We start from the raw sequence: 16,684 nt of genomic DNA, 5'->3' as shown, positions 1-16,684 counted from the left end.
GGGTGGTGGTGCATGGCCGTTCGTGGCTGGTGAAGTGAAAAGTCTGGTTTATTCCGCTAACGGGCGAGGCCTCGCCCTTAACTAGTCGGCTCGTGGTTCTCGAATCTTAGTCTCCCCTCGGGGAGCAGGGAGAACATCGGGCGAGTCGAAGCGGTCGTCGCTACTTCTTAGGGGGATCCCGAGCAAGCTTAAGCTAGGTGAGAGAGATCAATAACAGGTCAGTGATGCCCTTAGATGTCCGGGGCCGCACGCGCGCTACACTGAAGACGAAAGCGCGAGTGCCTACGGTCTTGGTTTGGTCAGGCCGGGAACCCGCCCCGAGAGGGGAGGTTGGGGCTGTTCCTTCGGGGGCAGTCTCGCCTACAACGGGTTAACCGTGCCAATCGTCTTCGTGCTGGGGATCGGGGCTTGCAACTCAGCCCCGTGAACGAGGAATTCCGAGTAGGCGTCCGTCATCAGCTGGCGCCGATTAAGTCCCTGCCTTTTGTACACACCGCCCGTCGCTACCTCCGATAGAATGGCTAAGCGAGGCCGTTAGACTGGGCCTGTCTTCGGACGGGCCCGGAAAGGCGTTCGAGCTTAATCATTTAGAGGAAGTAAAAGTCGTAACAAGGTTTCCGTAGGTGAACCTGCGGAAGGATCATTACCGTATACCTCTTCGCTCTTTTGCGGACGAAGAAACAAAACCCCCTCGAAACTTTACCGTTTCACGGTCGGTCAGACGCTAGGAGGCTCGTCCCGAGCCAACCAGTCTGTGGCGAGGCGTGCCGCGGCACTCCACTGCTGCGCACGGCCTCGGTTGTGGCTTCTCTCTTTGTCGGTACGTGTTTCACGACCCCCTCCCCTCCTTTCCTTCCCTCTCCCTCTTCCTCCCTCCGCGGCTCGGCGGCGGGAGAGACAGAGAGAGAGAGAGACGAGAGCGAGCCGGGCACGTTCAAAGAGTCTCGGTCGTCAGCACCGAGACCGCCGGCGATCTCCTCGATCGGTCTTGATTTTTTTTCACACTATGATGGAAACACTTTGACACGGGCCGTCGTTTTCGGCGGCCGTCAGACTTAATGAAAGCAAAAGCGTACGACCGTAGGCGTTGGATCACTCGGCTCGTGCGTCGATGAAGAGCGCGGCCTGACGCGTTAAGTGATGTGAATTGCAGTGAAGATCATCGACGTCTCGAACGCACATGGCGGCAGCGGGTCCTCCCGCGGCCACGTTCGTCCGAGGGCCGGCAGGTAAGAATCCCCAAGACTGGGAGTCGCGGCCGCGAGGCCCCGTCTCCTCAAAGGCAGACCTGACAATCGACGGAGCGGAGTGCGGGAGGAGCACGGGAGGGAGGCTCTCGAGCGCCCCGCCCAGTGTCACTCCGGCGTTCCGTTCTCGCCTGGGATTAACCCTCTCGGGTGGCTCACAGAACGGGTTCGGGGTGCAGTGGCGCGGGCGTCCTTCCGGGCGCACGTACTCTCCGCATCTCTCTCCCCTCCGTCACCTTTTCTCACCGGCCTCGGATCGAGCGAGATTACCCGCTGAACTTAAGCATATCACTAAGCGGAGGAAAAGAAACCAACCGGGATTCCCTCAGTAGCGGCGAGCGAAGCGGGAAGAGCCCATCGCCGAATCCCCCGTCGGACCTCGGCGGTTCGGGAATTGTGGCGTAAGGGTCCGACTCGTCAGGCGTCTGACCGTCCGAACAAGTCCCGCGGGACAGGTGTGCTCCCAGAGTGGGTGTGAGGCCTTTAGTTCGGTCTGGGTCTTCTGCCCGGCGCAGTCGGTACCTGCGAGTCGAGTTGCTTGGGATCGCAGCTCAAAGCGGGTGGTAAGCTCCATCTAAGGCTAAATACTTGCACGAGTCCGATAGCGAACAAGTACCGTGAGGGAAAGTTGAAAAGAACTTTGAAGAGAGAGTTCAAGAGACCGTGAAAGCGCCTACGGGCAAACGGGTGGAACCGCCGGTGCGATCAGCGGAATCCAGCTCGCCGGGTAGGCGGCTCCTCGCGCGGCCGGGACTTGTTCTTTTCGGAGGACGGGCTCGGTCGTGCGAGAGGGTTCGTCCCCGTCGGCGTATCTTCCGCTGTGTCGCGAGTCGCGACCGGCTCGGAGTGCTTCGTCTCGGCTGGAGTCAGGCGAGGGGCGCGTCCCTCGGGGCGTCGCACCTGTCTTCGGACTGCCTGCTCCGGTCGGCTCTAGGGCGAACGTAGCTCCGGGCCGAGGAACGGCCCCGTCCTCGCTCCCGACCTAGTCTCCCGGCGTCGTCGCGGCCGTCTTGACTGCCCCTCGTGGGCTTAACAGTGCAAGTGCGGTCGCTCGGTCGGCGTCGGTGGGGCGGCGGGCATTGGGGGACGGTCTAGAGGGTCCGCGGCTGGCCGTGGCGGCACTCTTCCCGACCCGTCTTGAAACACGGACCAAGGAGTCTAACGTGAGCGCGAGTCACAGGGAAAAACACTCCCTTGGGGCGCAGCGAAAGCGACGTGGTCCGATCCTCTCTCGGGCGAGGGGGGCGCAGGACCGGCCCGTCGGGGGTTGTTACGGCCTCGGCGGAGCAAGAGCGCTCGCGTTGGGACCCGAAAGATGGTGAACTAGGCCCGAGCGGGACGAAGCCGGGAGAAATGCTGGTGGAGGTCCTAAGTGGTTCTGACGCGCAAATCGATCACGGAACTTGGGCGTAGGGGCGAAAGACTAATCGAACCATCTAGTAGCTGGTTCCCTCCGAAGTTTCCCCCAGGATAGCTGGCGCTCGCCGAGACAGTTTCGTCCGGTAAAGCGAATGATTAGAGGAGTCCGTGCCGAAATGGCGTGGAGCTATTGTCAAACTTTGAACGGGCGAGAAGGGGTGCCTACCGCTCGATCTGGGAGGCTCGGCCCCCGTCGAAATGTACGAGTGCCAAGTGGGCCACTTTTGGTAAGCAGAACTGGCGCTGTGGGATGAACCAAACGCCGGGTTAAGGCGCCCGATCGTCACGCTCAGCAGAACCCACAAAAGGCGTCCATCGGTAAAGACAGCAGGACGGTGACCATGGAAGTCGGTACCCGCCAAGGAGTGTGTAACAACTCACCTGCCGAATTGGTGGGCCCTGAAAATGGATGGCGCTGTAGCGTGCAGCCTACACCCGGCCGTCTCGGCAATTCCTCGCGGCCTGCCGCGGGGACTGACCGAAGCCGAGACGAGTAGGAGGGTCGCCGCGGTCAGCGCTGAAGCCTTAGACGCGAGTCTGGGTGTAGCGGCCGCGGGTGCCGATCTTGGTGGTAGTAGCAAATATTCGAGCGAGAACCTCGAAGGCCGAAGTGGAGAAGGGTTCCGCGTTGCTCCTTCGATCGGCCGCGGGTTAGTCGGTCCTAAGGCCTGGGAGAAATCCTACGGGAAGCGGGACGTTTTTTTATCACAGAAAAAGTCTCACCCAATGCACGGGCCGAAAGGGAAACGGGTTAGGATTCCCGTACCCGAAGGCGGAGCACAAGCGGTGACGCAAAGAAGGTCGGATACGCCGTCGGGAGAGTCGAGAAGAGTTAACTTTTCTTTTTGAGGTGCGCTCGCTGACCCTGGAAGCGGTTCTGCCGGAGATAGGGAGCGAGAGCAATCAACTTTATCCGCAAAGCCGGCTCCAGCGGGGGCCTGTTCGGCTACGACTCGACGGTCCTTGAAACTCCGACGGCTAAACATTTCTTTGAAATCTATCACACGCTCTCGCCTCGGGCCGTACCTCAATCCGCCGCAGGTCTCCAAGGTTCGCAGCCTCTGGTCGATAGAACAATGTAGGTAAGGGAAGTCGGCAAAATGGATCCGTAACTTCGGGAGAAGGATTGGCTCTGAGGGCCGAGCGACCCGCTGCTAGCTTCGGAAGAGGGAATCCTAGAGCGGGAGTCCGCCAGGTGGCATATTAATTTGGACTTGGGCGCACCGAACGGCGAACGTTCTACCCTCGGAAGGGCAGGCGGACGGAGCGGGGTAGGGGCGACTCTCCCCGTTTTCGGCACGGGCGCGAGGAACGGCTCGATCAGAACTGGCACGGTCCGGGGGAATCCGACTGTTTAGTAAAAACATAGCGTCTCGAAGGCCGGAGATCGGTGTTGACGGGACGTGATTTCTGCCCAGTGCTCTGAATGTCACGGTGAAGAAATTTACGGAAGCGCGGGTAAACGGCGGGAGTAACTATGACTCTCTTAAGGTAGCCAAATGCCTCGTCATGTAATTAGTGACGCGCATGAATGGATTAACGAGATTCCCACTGTCCCTATCTACTATCTAGCGAAGCCACAGCCGGAGGAACGGGTCCGGGGCTGTCAGCGGGGAAAGAAGACCCTGTTGAGCTTGATTCGCGATTGGCTTGGTTGGGCGAGAGCGCAGGTGTAGCCTAGGTGGGACTGCTTTACGGCGCAAGTGAAAGACCACTACTGCGTTCCTCGTTCAACTCACTCGATGAGGACCACGAGAGCGGCCGCATTCGGGGCGGTGTCGGCGAGCGCAAGGTGCTAAGCGAGGGGTCCCCCGCGCTAAAGGCGGGCGGTCGGGCAACCGGTCGTTCGTCTTGCGGGACCAGGTCCCTCGCGAGGGCGATCGAGGACAGAGTCAGTTCTGAATTTAACTGGGGCGGTGTGCCCGCGAAAGTCTAGCGCGGGCGCCCCAAGGCCAGCTTCAGAAGGGGGAGAAACCCTTGGTAGAGCGAAAGGGCAAATGCTGGCTTGAGGATGCTTTTCAGTAGGAGGGATCCGTGTGAAAGCAAGGCCTATCGATCCTTTTGTGTCGCCCTTAGGGCGACGATGGGAGAGCTCTATTCTTTACTGCTTCCCGCAAGAGGTGTCAGAAAAGTTACCACAGGGATAACTGGCTTGTGGCAGCCAAGCGTTCTTAGCGACGTTGCTTTTTGATCCTTCGATGTCGGCTCTTCCTATCATTGCGAAGCAGAATTCGCCAAGCGTTGGATTGTTCACCCACCAACAGGGAACGTGAGCTGGGTTTAGACCGTCGTGAGACAGGTTAGTTTTACCCTACTGGTAGGGAACTCTTTACGAATGAGCGGTTACGAGCGGGTAGGACTGACTAGTACGAGAGGAACGTTGGTCCGGGATTGAAAGCGTTGGTGCTTGGTGGTTTATTGCCATTGGGGCTTTGCCTTTGTCCTGGGGCTTACGGCTGAACGCCTCTAAGCCGGAATCCCGTCCCACGACGTCCGCGTCTGCCTCTCTGAGACCGGCGACAGAACGATTAGGCCCTACTTCGCCTTCGCGGGCGAACGGGGTGGTGTGTGTCCGACCTGTGTGTTTCGGCAGGTGTCTTTCGAAGGCAGGTAAATCTGCTTGCAGACGACTTGGGTTTGTGCGAGTCGGGGTGTCGTACTCGGTAGAGCGGCCTGTTGTGGCTGCGATGCGTTGAGACTTGTCCCTCGACTAGGAGATTTGTCCGCTTCAGACGGACAGAGCTCTTGTTTTTTCACTACTCTTCTTCTGCCTGCTGCTCCTCTCTAGAGGTAGAGGTAGAGAGGAGATTGGATGTTGGCTTTAATATTTTGATTTAATTTAATTTAATATTGCCCGTGCCTACACGCAATCGGTGTGTTACCGTGGGTGGTGGGACTTGGCAACCGAAATTTGAGAGAGAGATGCGGGGAAGAGGCGGTCGGGCTGGAATAATTCCTCTAGACTCGAGGCTTTGGGAGAGAGATGCGGGGAAGAGGCGGTCGGGCTGGAATAATTCCTCTAGACGGCCGAGTGCCCGTCTCGCGGCTTTGGGAGAGAGATGCGGGGAAGAGGCGGTCGGGCTGGAATAATTCCTCTAGACGGCCGAGTGCCCGCCTCGAGGCTTTGGGAGAGAGATGCGGGGAAGAGGCGGTCGGGCTGGAATAATTCCTCTAGACGGCCGAGTGCCCGCCTCGAGGCTTTGGGAGAGAGATGCGGGGAAGAGGCGGTCGGGCTGGAATAATTCCTCTAGACGGCCGATGAACCTCTCGGCCGAGTGCCCGTCTCGAGGCTTTGGGAGAGCGATGCGGCCGAGAGGCGGTTGGGCTGGAATTGCTCGGGCCGGCCGAGGCGTGGATTGGTGGCCGAAGCTGGCTGTCGAGCTTTTTCCTCCCGCCGCCTGGTCTGGCCGTCTCGAGAACCCGCTGGTCTGGCGCGGTCCAAGAGTGCCCGTCTCGAGGCTTTGAGAGAGATGCGGCCGAGAGGCGGTCGGGTCGGGCTGGAATTGCTCGGGCCGGCCGAGGCGTGGATTGGCGGCCGAAGCTGGCTGTCGAGCTTTTTCCTCCCGCCGCCTGGTCTGGCCGTCTCGAGAACCCGCTGGTCTGGCGCGGTCCAAGAGTGCCCGTCTCGAGGCTTTGAGAGAGATGCGGCCGAGAGGCGGTCGGGTCGGTCGGGCTGGAATTGCTCGGGCCGGCCGAGGCGTGGATTGGCGGCCGAAGCTGGCTGTCGAGCTTTTTCCTCCCGCCGCCTGGTCTGGCCGTCTCGAGAACCCGCTGGGCTGGCGCGGTCCAAGAGTGCCCGTCTCGAGGCTTTGAGAGAGATGCGGCCGAGAGGCGGTCGGGTCGGGCTGGGCTGGAATTGCTCGGGCGGGCCGGCCGGCCGGCCGAAGCGTGGATTGGCGGCCGAAGCTGGCTGTCGAGCTTTTTCCTCCCGCCGCCTGGTCTGGCCGTCTCGAGACCCGCTGGGCTGGCGCGGTCCAAGAGTGCCCGTCTGGAGGCTTTGAGAGAGATGCGGCCGAGAGGCGGTCGGGTCGGGCTGGAATTGCTCGGGCGGGCCGGCCGAGGCGCGGATTGGCGGCCGAAGCTGAAGCTGGCTGACGAGCTTTTCCCGTCTCGGCCGGAATTGCTCGGGTCGGCCGAGGCGCGGCTTGGCGGCCGAACGGCGCTCTCGAGCTTTTCCCGCCGGACATTCGCCCGCCGCTGGCGGGGCGACGCGCTGACGGATCCCGACCAAAGTTGTTGCAGCGAGGGTCCCTGGCCAGAAGGGACGCCAAGAGACGAATTTGGAAGGGCGGCAAGCCCCTGGGAGCCGAAACAATCCCGTCGAAACCTACTCTTGCACGACGGTATACCTTTCAAACGAGTGCGAAACACTAGTATAGGAGGTAGGTGAGAGAGACGAGACCTGGTGCGGTGCATGTGTATACCTTTCCAACGAGTGCGTTTTCTCTTACATGGAGGGTGAAGCTCAGCCGGTCCTCGGCGGGGCAGTAGGGAACTTTGGCGGAGAATTGGTCGGGGCGAGTTTCTTGAGACGAGCGATTCGCGGTGGAAGGTTGGCCGGTCTCCTCTTGCTCTCGGTTGCGTACACGGCGGTTGAGTGAAGGCTAGGGAGTGTGTGTTCGTGCAGCTCCCGGTTACCCTTCTCGTCACCGTCGTCGCGCCGCTTGCTCGAGGGGAAGGATGGCACCCGAGACCGCGTTCGGCTCTCTCTCTCTCGCCCTTTTCTTCTTCGGCCCGGGGTTCTCTCTCTTCGAAGGCAGCGAAGCGGTCGGAAGGCGGGGGATCGTTTAGCCCGATCTCTCGTCCAGTCACCGCGCACTTTCGTACGATCCAAGACTCGATGGAGACGGTGGAGCGAGGCCGACCCGGGGAACTAAAAACTCCTCGGCGCCCGGTCACAGCTCGCGGCGGTCGGCGGTGCGGAGATTGATTTCTCGGCTCCTCCCGGCAGACCCGAAACGTTCCAGTGTACGCTTACACGGCGGGACAGACTGGCTCGTCCGATTGTCAAATCAGCGAGTCTCGACTACCATCTCCGCGCGGTCGCCTGCCTTCTTCTTCTCGGAGGGGAGGTTTGTGCGGCGCGGCGCGGAGAGATCCCGAGTCGTGGCGGCGGCGGTGTGTGCTCGAGCTTTTGTCTCCCGCGCTCTCGTCGTGGCCCGTCTCGGCTCAACCTCGGTTCTTCCGTACGCCTAGCGAGGGATCGCCCGACGACTTTCGCGGTCTTAGGGTCTTCCTCTTCGCCTGGGAGTGCGCGCAGCGAACGAGGCCGGCGGTGTTCAGTCCTGGCTACTGTCCTCCCGCTCGGTCGCCCCCCAGCTCGCCCCCGCTCTTCGGTTGCTCGCCTGTGCCGGCAACGGGAGACGGGTGTCTTGCGACTGGGGGCGTTTACTCGTGGTTCTCTCTCACTCGAACTCGTGAAGGCTATCTGGTTGATCCTGCCAGTGATCATATGCTTGTCTCAAAGCTTAAGCCATGCAAGTCTAAGTTCAGGCTTGTTCCTTTCGGGGAGCGAGCCGAAACTGCGAACGGCTCATTAGTCAGATAAGGTTCCTTGGCGAAAAGCGGGTCGGTTTAATGGATAACTGTGGTAATTCTAGAGCTAATACATGCAACGCACCGTGGTCCCCCCTTTCGTTTCTCGACGAGGCGGGGAAACGGCATTTATTCTCTATACCAGATCGCCCTAGCCTGCGAAGCTACCGTCAAAAGTAGCGACGGGGCGAAGCGACAAGTGTTGAAATCCGAATAACTGTGCCGATCGCGGGGTCTTTCCGGGCCCCCGACGACTTTGCCATGAAGTGTCTGTCCCATCAATTGGCGATGGTCGGCGACCTGCCTACCACGGTGTTGACGGGTAACGGGGAATCAGGGTTCGATTCCGGAGAGGGAGCCTGCGAAACGGCTACCACCTCCAAGGAGGGCAGCAGGCGCGCAACTTACCCAATCCCGACACGGGGAGGTAGTGACGAAAAATAACGTGGCGGGGCCCTTTAGTGGTCGCCGCGGGCGGAATGAGCGCAATTTAAAAGAGTGTGCGAGGAGCTATTGGAGGGCAAGCCTGGTGCCAGCAGCCGCGGTAATTCCAGCTCCAATAGCCTATATCGGAGTTGCTGCGGTTAAAAAGCTCGTCGTTGGATCTCGGAGGCGGCACGGTCGGGCGCGATACGCTGCGGGTCCGACCGGCGATTTCTCGGCCGTCCCTAACCGGCGCGCGGGGCGAGGTGGACTTCGCGGTCCTGCCTCGTTTTTCTCCTTCGCGGGAGAGAACCCGCCGCATTTTCTGTCTACCTTGAAAAAATTAGAGTGCTAAAGGCAGGCTAAAACCCCGAGCCTGAATATTTCGTGCATGGAATAAGCGGGGATGCTCATTTCCGGAGGGTGGTCCGGCCGACTTGGCGACGTCGCTTTCGCTGTCGGTTTCGCCGGAGAGCTAGGATTCGAGAGGAACGGTGGGGGGCGAGCGTACCGGGCGGGGAGAGGTGAAATTTTGTGATCCGCTCGGGACGACTCGAAGCGAAAGCGCTGGCCCCGGACGTCTTCCTTAATCCAGAACGAAGGTGGGTGGAGCAAAGACGATCAGATACCGTCGTAGTACCGACGGTAAACGCTGCCGACCGGGCCGCGGACGAGGCTCGAGAACAGCGGTTATGGACCCGTCCGTGGCGGCTTCGGGCAACCTGAGAGTTTACGGGTTCCGGGGGTAGTATGGTCGCAAGGCTGAAACTTGAAGGAATTGACGGAAGGGCACCACAAGGAGTGGAGCCTGCGGCTTAATTTGACTCAACACGGGGCAACTTACCCGGTCCGGACATCGTCAGGATTGACAGACGCTCGTGCAGTTCTTTCTCGATTCGATGGGTGGTGGTGCATGGCCGTTCGTGGCTGGTGAAGTGAAAAGTCTGGTTTATTCCGCTAACGGGCGAGGCCTCGCCCTTAACTAGTCGGCTCGTGGTTCTCGAATCTTAGTCTCCCCTCGGGGAGCAGGGAGAACATCGGGCGAGTCGAAGCGGTCGTCGCTACTTCTTAGGGGGATCCCGAGCAAGCTTAAGCTAGGTGAGAGAGATCAATAACAGGTCAGTGATGCCCTTAGATGTCCGGGGCCGCACGCGCGCTACACTGAAGACGAAAGCGCGAGTGCCTACGGTCTTGGTTTGGTCAGGCCGGGAACCCGCCCCGAGAGGGGAGGTTGGGGCTGTTCCTTCGGGGGCAGTCTCGCCTACAACGGGTTAACCGTGCCAATCGTCTTCGTGCTGGGGATCGGGGCTTGCAACTCAGCCCCGTGAACGAGGAATTCCGAGTAGGCGTCCGTCATCAGCTGGCGCCGATTAAGTCCCTGCCTTTTGTACACACCGCCCGTCGCTACCTCCGATAGAATGGCTAAGCGAGGCCGTTAGACTGGGCCTGTCTTCGGACGGGCCCGGAAAGGCGTTCGAGCTTAATCATTTAGAGGAAGTAAAAGTCGTAACAAGGTTTCCGTAGGTGAACCTGCGGAAGGATCATTACCGTATACCTCTTCGCTCTTTTGCGGACGAAGAAACAAAACCCCCTCGAAACTTTACCGTTTCACGGTCGGTCAGACGCTAGGAGGCTCGTCCCGAGCCAACCAGTCTGTGGCGAGGCGTGCCGCGGCACTCCACTGCTGCGCACGGCCTCGGTTGTGGCTTCTCTCTTTGTCGGTACGTGTTTCACGACCCCCTCCCCTCCTTTCCTTCCCTCTCCCTCTTCCTCCCTCCGCGGCTCGGCGGCGGGAGAGACAGAGAGAGAGAGAGACGAGAGCGAGCCGGGCACGTTCAAAGAGTCTCGGTCGTCAGCACCGAGACCGCCGGCGATCTCCTCGATCGGTCTTGATTTTTTTTCACACTATGATGGAAACACTTTGACACGGGCCGTCGTTTTCGGCGGCCGTCAGACTTAATGAAAGCAAAAGCGTACGACCGTAGGCGTTGGATCACTCGGCTCGTGCGTCGATGAAGAGCGCGGCCTGACGCGTTAAGTGATGTGAATTGCAGTGAAGATCATCGACGTCTCGAACGCACATGGCGGCAGCGGGTCCTCCCGCGGCCACGTTCGTCCGAGGGCCGGCAGGTAAGAATCCCCAAGACTGGGAGTCGCGGCCGCGAGGCCCCGTCTCCTCAAAGGCAGACCTGACAATCGACGGAGCGGAGTGCGGGAGGAGCACGGGAGGGAGGCTCTCGAGCGCCCCGCCCAGTGTCACTCCGGCGTTCCGTTCTCGCCTGGGATTAACCCTCTCGGGTGGCTCACAGAACGGGTTCGGGGTGCAGTGGCGCGGGCGTCCTTCCGGGCGCACGTACTCTCCGCATCTCTCTCCCCTCCGTCACCTTTTCTCACCGGCCTCGGATCGAGCGAGATTACCCGCTGAACTTAAGCATATCACTAAGCGGAGGAAAAGAAACCAACCGGGATTCCCTCAGTAGCGGCGAGCGAAGCGGGAAGAGCCCATCGCCGAATCCCCCGTCGGACCTCGGCGGTTCGGGAATTGTGGCGTAAGGGTCCGACTCGTCAGGCGTCTGACCGTCCGAACAAGTCCCGCGGGACAGGTGTGCTCCCAGAGTGGGTGTGAGGCCTTTAGTTCGGTCTGGGTCTTCTGCCCGGCGCAGTCGGTACCTGCGAGTCGAGTTGCTTGGGATCGCAGCTCAAAGCGGGTGGTAAGCTCCATCTAAGGCTAAATACTTGCACGAGTCCGATAGCGAACAAGTACCGTGAGGGAAAGTTGAAAAGAACTTTGAAGAGAGAGTTCAAGAGACCGTGAAAGCGCCTACGGGCAAACGGGTGGAACCGCCGGTGCGATCAGCGGAATCCAGCTCGCCGGGTAGGCGGCTCCTCGCGCGGCCGGGACTTGTTCTTTTCGGAGGACGGGCTCGGTCGTGCGAGAGGGTTCGTCCCCGTCGGCGTATCTTCCGCTGTGTCGCGAGTCGCGACCGGCTCGGAGTGCTTCGTCTCGGCTGGAGTCAGGCGAGGGGCGCGTCCCTCGGGGCGTCGCACCTGTCTTCGGACTGCCTGCTCCGGTCGGCTCTAGGGCGAACGTAGCTCCGGGCCGAGGAACGGCCCCGTCCTCGCTCCCGACCTAGTCTCCCGGCGTCGTCGCGGCCGTCTTGACTGCCCCTCGTGGGCTTAACAGTGCAAGTGCGGTCGCTCGGTCGGCGTCGGTGGGGCGGCGGGCATTGGGGGACGGTCTAGAGGGTCCGCGGCTGGCCGTGGCGGCACTCTTCCCGACCCGTCTTGAAACACGGACCAAGGAGTCTAACGTGAGCGCGAGTCACAGGGAAAAACACTCCCTTGGGGCGCAGCGAAAGCGACGTGGTCCGATCCTCTCTCGGGCGAGGGGGGCGCAGGACCGGCCCGTCGGGGGTTGTTACGGCCTCGGCGGAGCAAGAGCGCTCGCGTTGGGACCCGAAAGATGGTGAACTAGGCCCGAGCGGGACGAAGCCGGGAGAAATGCTGGTGGAGGTCCTAAGTGGTTCTGACGCGCAAATCGATCACGGAACTTGGGCGTAGGGGCGAAAGACTAATCGAACCATCTAGTAGCTGGTTCCCTCCGAAGTTTCCCCCAGGATAGCTGGCGCTCGCCGAGACAGTTTCGTCCGGTAAAGCGAATGATTAGAGGAGTCCGTGCCGAAATGGCGTGGAGCTATTGTCAAACTTTGAACGGGCGAGAAGGGGTGCCTACCGCTCGATCTGGGAGGCTCGGCCCCCGTCGAAATGTACGAGTGCCAAGTGGGCCACTTTTGGTAAGCAGAACTGGCGCTGTGGGATGAACCAAACGCCGGGTTAAGGCGCCCGATCGTCACGCTCAGCAGAACCCACAAAAGGCGTCCATCGGTAAAGACAGCAGGACGGTGACCATGGAAGTCGGTACCCGCCAAGGAGTGTGTAACAACTCACCTGCCGAATTGGTGGGCCCTGAAAATGGATGGCGCTGTAGCGTGCAGCCTACACCCGGCCGTCTCGGCAATTCCTCGCGGCCTGCCGCGGGGACTGACCGAAGCCGAGACGAGTAGGAGGGTCGCCGCGGTCAGCGCTGAAGCCTTAGACGCGAGTCTGGGTGTAGCGGCCGCGGGTGCCGATCTTGGTGGTAGTAGCAAATATTCGAGCGAGAACCTCGAAGGCCGAAGTGGAGAAGGGTTCCGCGTTGCTCCTTCGATCGGCCGCGGGTTAGTCGGTCCTAAGGCCTGGGAGAAATCCTACGGGAAGCGGGACGTTTTTTTATCACAGAAAAAGTCTCACCCAATGCACGGGCCGAAAGGGAAACGGGTTAGGATTCCCGTACCCGAAGGCGGAGCACAAGCGGTGACGCAAAGAAGGTCGGATACGCCGTCGGGAGAGTCGAGAAGAGTTAACTTTTCTTTTTGAGGTGCGCTCGCTGACCCTGGAAGCGGTTCTGCCGGAGATAGGGAGCGAGAGCAATCAACTTTATCCGCAAAGCCGGCTCCAGCGGGGGCCTGTTCGGCTACGACTCGACGGTCCTTGAAACTCCGACGGCTAAACATTTCTTTGAAATCTATCACACGCTCTCGCCTCGGGCCGTACCTCAATCCGCCGCAGGTCTCCAAGGTTCGCAGCCTCTGGTCGATAGAACAATGTAGGTAAGGGAAGTCGGCAAAATGGATCCGTAACTTCGGGAGAAGGATTGGCTCTGAGGGCCGAGCGACCCGCTGCTAGCTTCGGAAGAGGGAATCCTAGAGCGGGAGTCCGCCAGGTGGCATATTAATTTGGACTTGGGCGCACCGAACGGCGAACGTTCTACCCTCGGAAGGGCAGGCGGACGGAGCGGGGTAGGGGCGACTCTCCCCGTTTTCGGCACGGGCGCGAGGAACGGCTCGATCAGAACTGGCACGGTCCGGGGGAATCCGACTGTTTAGTAAAAACATAGCGTCTCGAAGGCCGGAGATCGGTGTTGACGGGACGTGATTTCTGCCCAGTGCTCTGAATGTCACGGTGAAGAAATTTACGGAAGCGCGGGTAAACGGCGGGAGTAACTATGACTCTCTTAAGGTAGCCAAATGCCTCGTCATGTAATTAGTGACGCGCATGAATGGATTAACGAGATTCCCACTGTCCCTATCTACTATCTAGCGAAGCCACAGCCGGAGGAACGGGTCCGGGGCTGTCAGCGGGGAAAGAAGACCCTGTTGAGCTTGATTCGCGATTGGCTTGGTTGGGCGAGAGCGCAGGTGTAGCCTAGGTGGGACTGCTTTACGGCGCAAGTGAAAGACCACTACTGCGTTCCTCGTTCAACTCACTCGATGAGGACCACGAGAGCGGCCGCATTCGGGGCGGTGTCGGCGAGCGCAAGGTGCTAAGCGAGGGGTCCCCCGCGCTAAAGGCGGGCGGTCGGGCAACCGGTCGTTCGTCTTGCGGGACCAGGTCCCTCGCGAGGGCGATCGAGGACAGAGTCAGTTCTGAATTTAACTGGGGCGGTGTGCCCGCGAAAGTCTAGCGCGGGCGCCCCAAGGCCAGCTTCAGAAGGGGGAGAAACCCTTGGTAGAGCGAAAGGGCAAATGCTGGCTTGAGGATGCTTTTCAGTAGGAGGGATCCGTGTGAAAGCAAGGCCTATCGATCCTTTTGTGTCGCCCTTAGGGCGACGATGGGAGAGCTCTATTCTTTACTGCTTCCCGCAAGAGGTGTCAGAAAAGTTACCACAGGGATAACTGGCTTGTGGCAGCCAAGCGTTCTTAGCGACGTTGCTTTTTGATCCTTCGATGTCGGCTCTTCCTATCATTGCGAAGCAGAATTCGCCAAGCGTTGGATTGTTCACCCACCAACAGGGAACGTGAGCTGGGTTTAGACCGTCGTGAGACAGGTTAGTTTTACCCTACTGGTAGGGAACTCTTTACGAATGAGCGGTTACGAGCGGGTAGGACTGACTAGTACGAGAGGAACGTTGGTCCGGGATTGAAAGCGTTGGTGCTTGGTGGTTTATTGCCATTGGGGCTTTGCCTTTGTCCTGGGGCTTACGGCTGAACGCCTCTAAGCCGGAATCCCGTCCCACGACGTCCGCGTCTGCCTCTCTGAGACCGGCGACAGAACGATTAGGCCCTACTTCGCCTTCGCGGGCGAACGGGGTGGTGTGTGTCCGACCTGTGTGTTTCGGCAGGTGTCTTTCGAAGGCAGGTAAATCTGCTTGCAGACGACTTGGGTTTGTGCGAGTCGGGGTGTCGTACTCGGTAGAGCGGCCTGTTGTGGCTGCGATGCGTTGAGACTTGTCCCTCGACTAGGAGATTTGTCCGCTTCAGACGGACAGAGCTCTTGTTTTTTCACTACTCTTCTTCTGCCTGCTGCTCCTCTCTAGAGGTAGAGGTAGAGAGGAGATTGGATGTTGGCTTTAATATTTTGATTTAATTTAATTTAATATTGCCCGTGCCTACACGCAATCGGTGTGTTACCGTGGGTGGTGGGACTTGGCAACCGAAATTTGAGAGAGAGATGCGGGGAAGAGGCGGTCGGGCTGGAATAATTCCTCTAGACGGCCGAGTGCCCGTCTCGAGGCTTTGGGAGAGAGATGCGGGGAAGAGGCGGTCGGGCTGGAATAATTCCTCTAGACGGCCGAGTGCCCGTCTCGAGGCTTTGGGAGAGAGATGCGGGGAAGAGGCGGTCGGGCTGGAATAATTCCTCTAGACGGCCGAGTGCCCGTCTCGAGGCTTTGGGAGAGAGATGCGGGGAAGAGGCGGTCGGGCTGGAATAATTCCTCTAGACGGCCGAGTGCCCGTCTCGAGGCTTTGGGAGAGAGATGCGGGGAAGAGGCGGTCGGGCTGGAATAATTCCTCTAGACGGCCGAGTGCCCGTCTCGAGGCTTTGGGAGAGAGATGCGGGGAAGAGGCGGTCGGGCTGGAATAATTCCTCTAGACGGCCGAGTGCCCGTCTCGAGGCTTTGGGAGAGAGATGCGGGGAAGAGGCGGTCGGGCTGGAATAATTCCTCTAGACGGCCGATGAACCTCTCGGCCGAGTGCCCGTCTCGAGGCTTTGGGAGAGAGATGCGGCCGAGAGGCGGTCGGGCTGGAATAATTCCTCTAGACGGCCGAGTGCGTGGATTGGTGGCCGAAGCTGGCTGTCGATCTTTTCCCTCCCGCCGCCTGGTCCGAGTGCCCGTCTCGAGGCTTTGGGAGAGCGATGCGGCCGAGAGGCGGTCGGGCTGGAATTGCTCGGGCCGGCCGAGGCGTGGATTGGCGGCCGAAGCTGGCTGGCTGTCGAGCTTTTCCCTCCCGCCGCCTGGTCCGAGTGCCCGTCTCGAGGCTTTGGGAGAGAGATGCGGGGAAGAGGCGGTCGGCCGTCTCGAGACCCGCTGGGCTGGCGCGGTCCAAGAGTGCCCGTCTCGAGGCTTTGAGAGAGATGCGGCCGAGAGGCGGTCGGGTCGGGTCGGGCTGGGCTGGGCTGGAATTGCTCGGGCCGGCCGAGGCGTGGATTGGCGGCCGAAGCTGGCTGTCGAGCTTTTTCCTCCCGCCGCCTGGTCTGGCCGTCTCGAGAACCCGCTGGGCTGGCGCGTTCCAAGAGTGCCCGTCTCGAGGCTTTGAGAGAGATGCGGCCGAGAGGCGGTCGGGTCGGGGTCGGGTCGGGTCGGGCTGGGCTGGGCTGGAATTGCTCGGGCCGGCCGAGGCGTGGATTGGCGGCCGAAGCTGGCTGTCGAGCTTTTTCCTCCCGCCGCCGCCTGGTCTGGCCGTCTCGAGAACCCGCTGGGCTGGCGCGGTCCAAGAGTGCCCGTCTCGAGGCTTTGAGAGAGATGCGGCCGAGAGGCGGTCGGGTCGGGCTGGAATTGCTCGGGCCGGCCGAGGCGCGGATTGGCGGCCGAAGCTGGCTGACGAGCTTTTCCCGTCTCGGCCGGAATTGCTCGGGTCGGCCGAGGCGCGGCTTGGCGGCCGAACGGCGCTCTCGAGCTTTTCCCGCCGGACATTCGCCCGCCGCTGGCGGGGCGACGCGCTGACGGATCCCGACCAAAGTTGTTGCGGCGAGGGTCCCTGGCCAGAATGGACGCCAAGAGACGGATTTGGAAGGGCGGCAAG

General features: G+C 60.5%; 4 non-coding genes across 4 annotated transcripts; all 4 read left to right on the top strand.

Annotated features, from left to right (window-relative positions):
• Positions 1 to 1,076: 1,076 nt before the first annotated feature.
• Positions 1,077 to 1,225, top strand: LOC130010575 (5.8S ribosomal RNA). The gene has a single exon (XR_008785896.1). It is a non-coding gene; the product is annotated as a 5.8S ribosomal RNA (ribosomal RNA).
• A 268-nt stretch (positions 1,226 to 1,493) lies between these two features.
• Positions 1,494 to 5,389, top strand: LOC130010579 (large subunit ribosomal RNA). The gene has a single exon (XR_008785900.1). It is a non-coding gene; the product is annotated as a large subunit ribosomal RNA (ribosomal RNA).
• Positions 5,390 to 10,601: 5,212 nt separating this feature from the next.
• On the top strand, positions 10,602 to 10,750 carry LOC130010574 (5.8S ribosomal RNA). The gene has a single exon (XR_008785895.1). It is a non-coding gene; the product is annotated as a 5.8S ribosomal RNA (ribosomal RNA).
• Positions 10,751 to 11,018: 268 nt separating this feature from the next.
• Positions 11,019 to 14,914, top strand: LOC130010578 (large subunit ribosomal RNA). Its single transcript, XR_008785899.1, has one exon. It is a non-coding gene; the product is annotated as a large subunit ribosomal RNA (ribosomal RNA).
• The last annotated feature ends 1,770 nt before the right edge of the window (positions 14,915 to 16,684 follow it).

The sequence above is a fragment of the Patella vulgata genome, chromosome 1, assembly GCF_932274485.2.
Source record: "Patella vulgata chromosome 1, xgPatVulg1.2, whole genome shotgun sequence".
NCBI classification, from domain to species: domain Eukaryota; kingdom Metazoa; phylum Mollusca; class Gastropoda; family Patellidae; genus Patella; species Patella vulgata.
The sequence above is the reverse complement of the archived record's forward strand: the minus strand, read 5'-3'. Positions and strand labels throughout refer to the sequence as shown.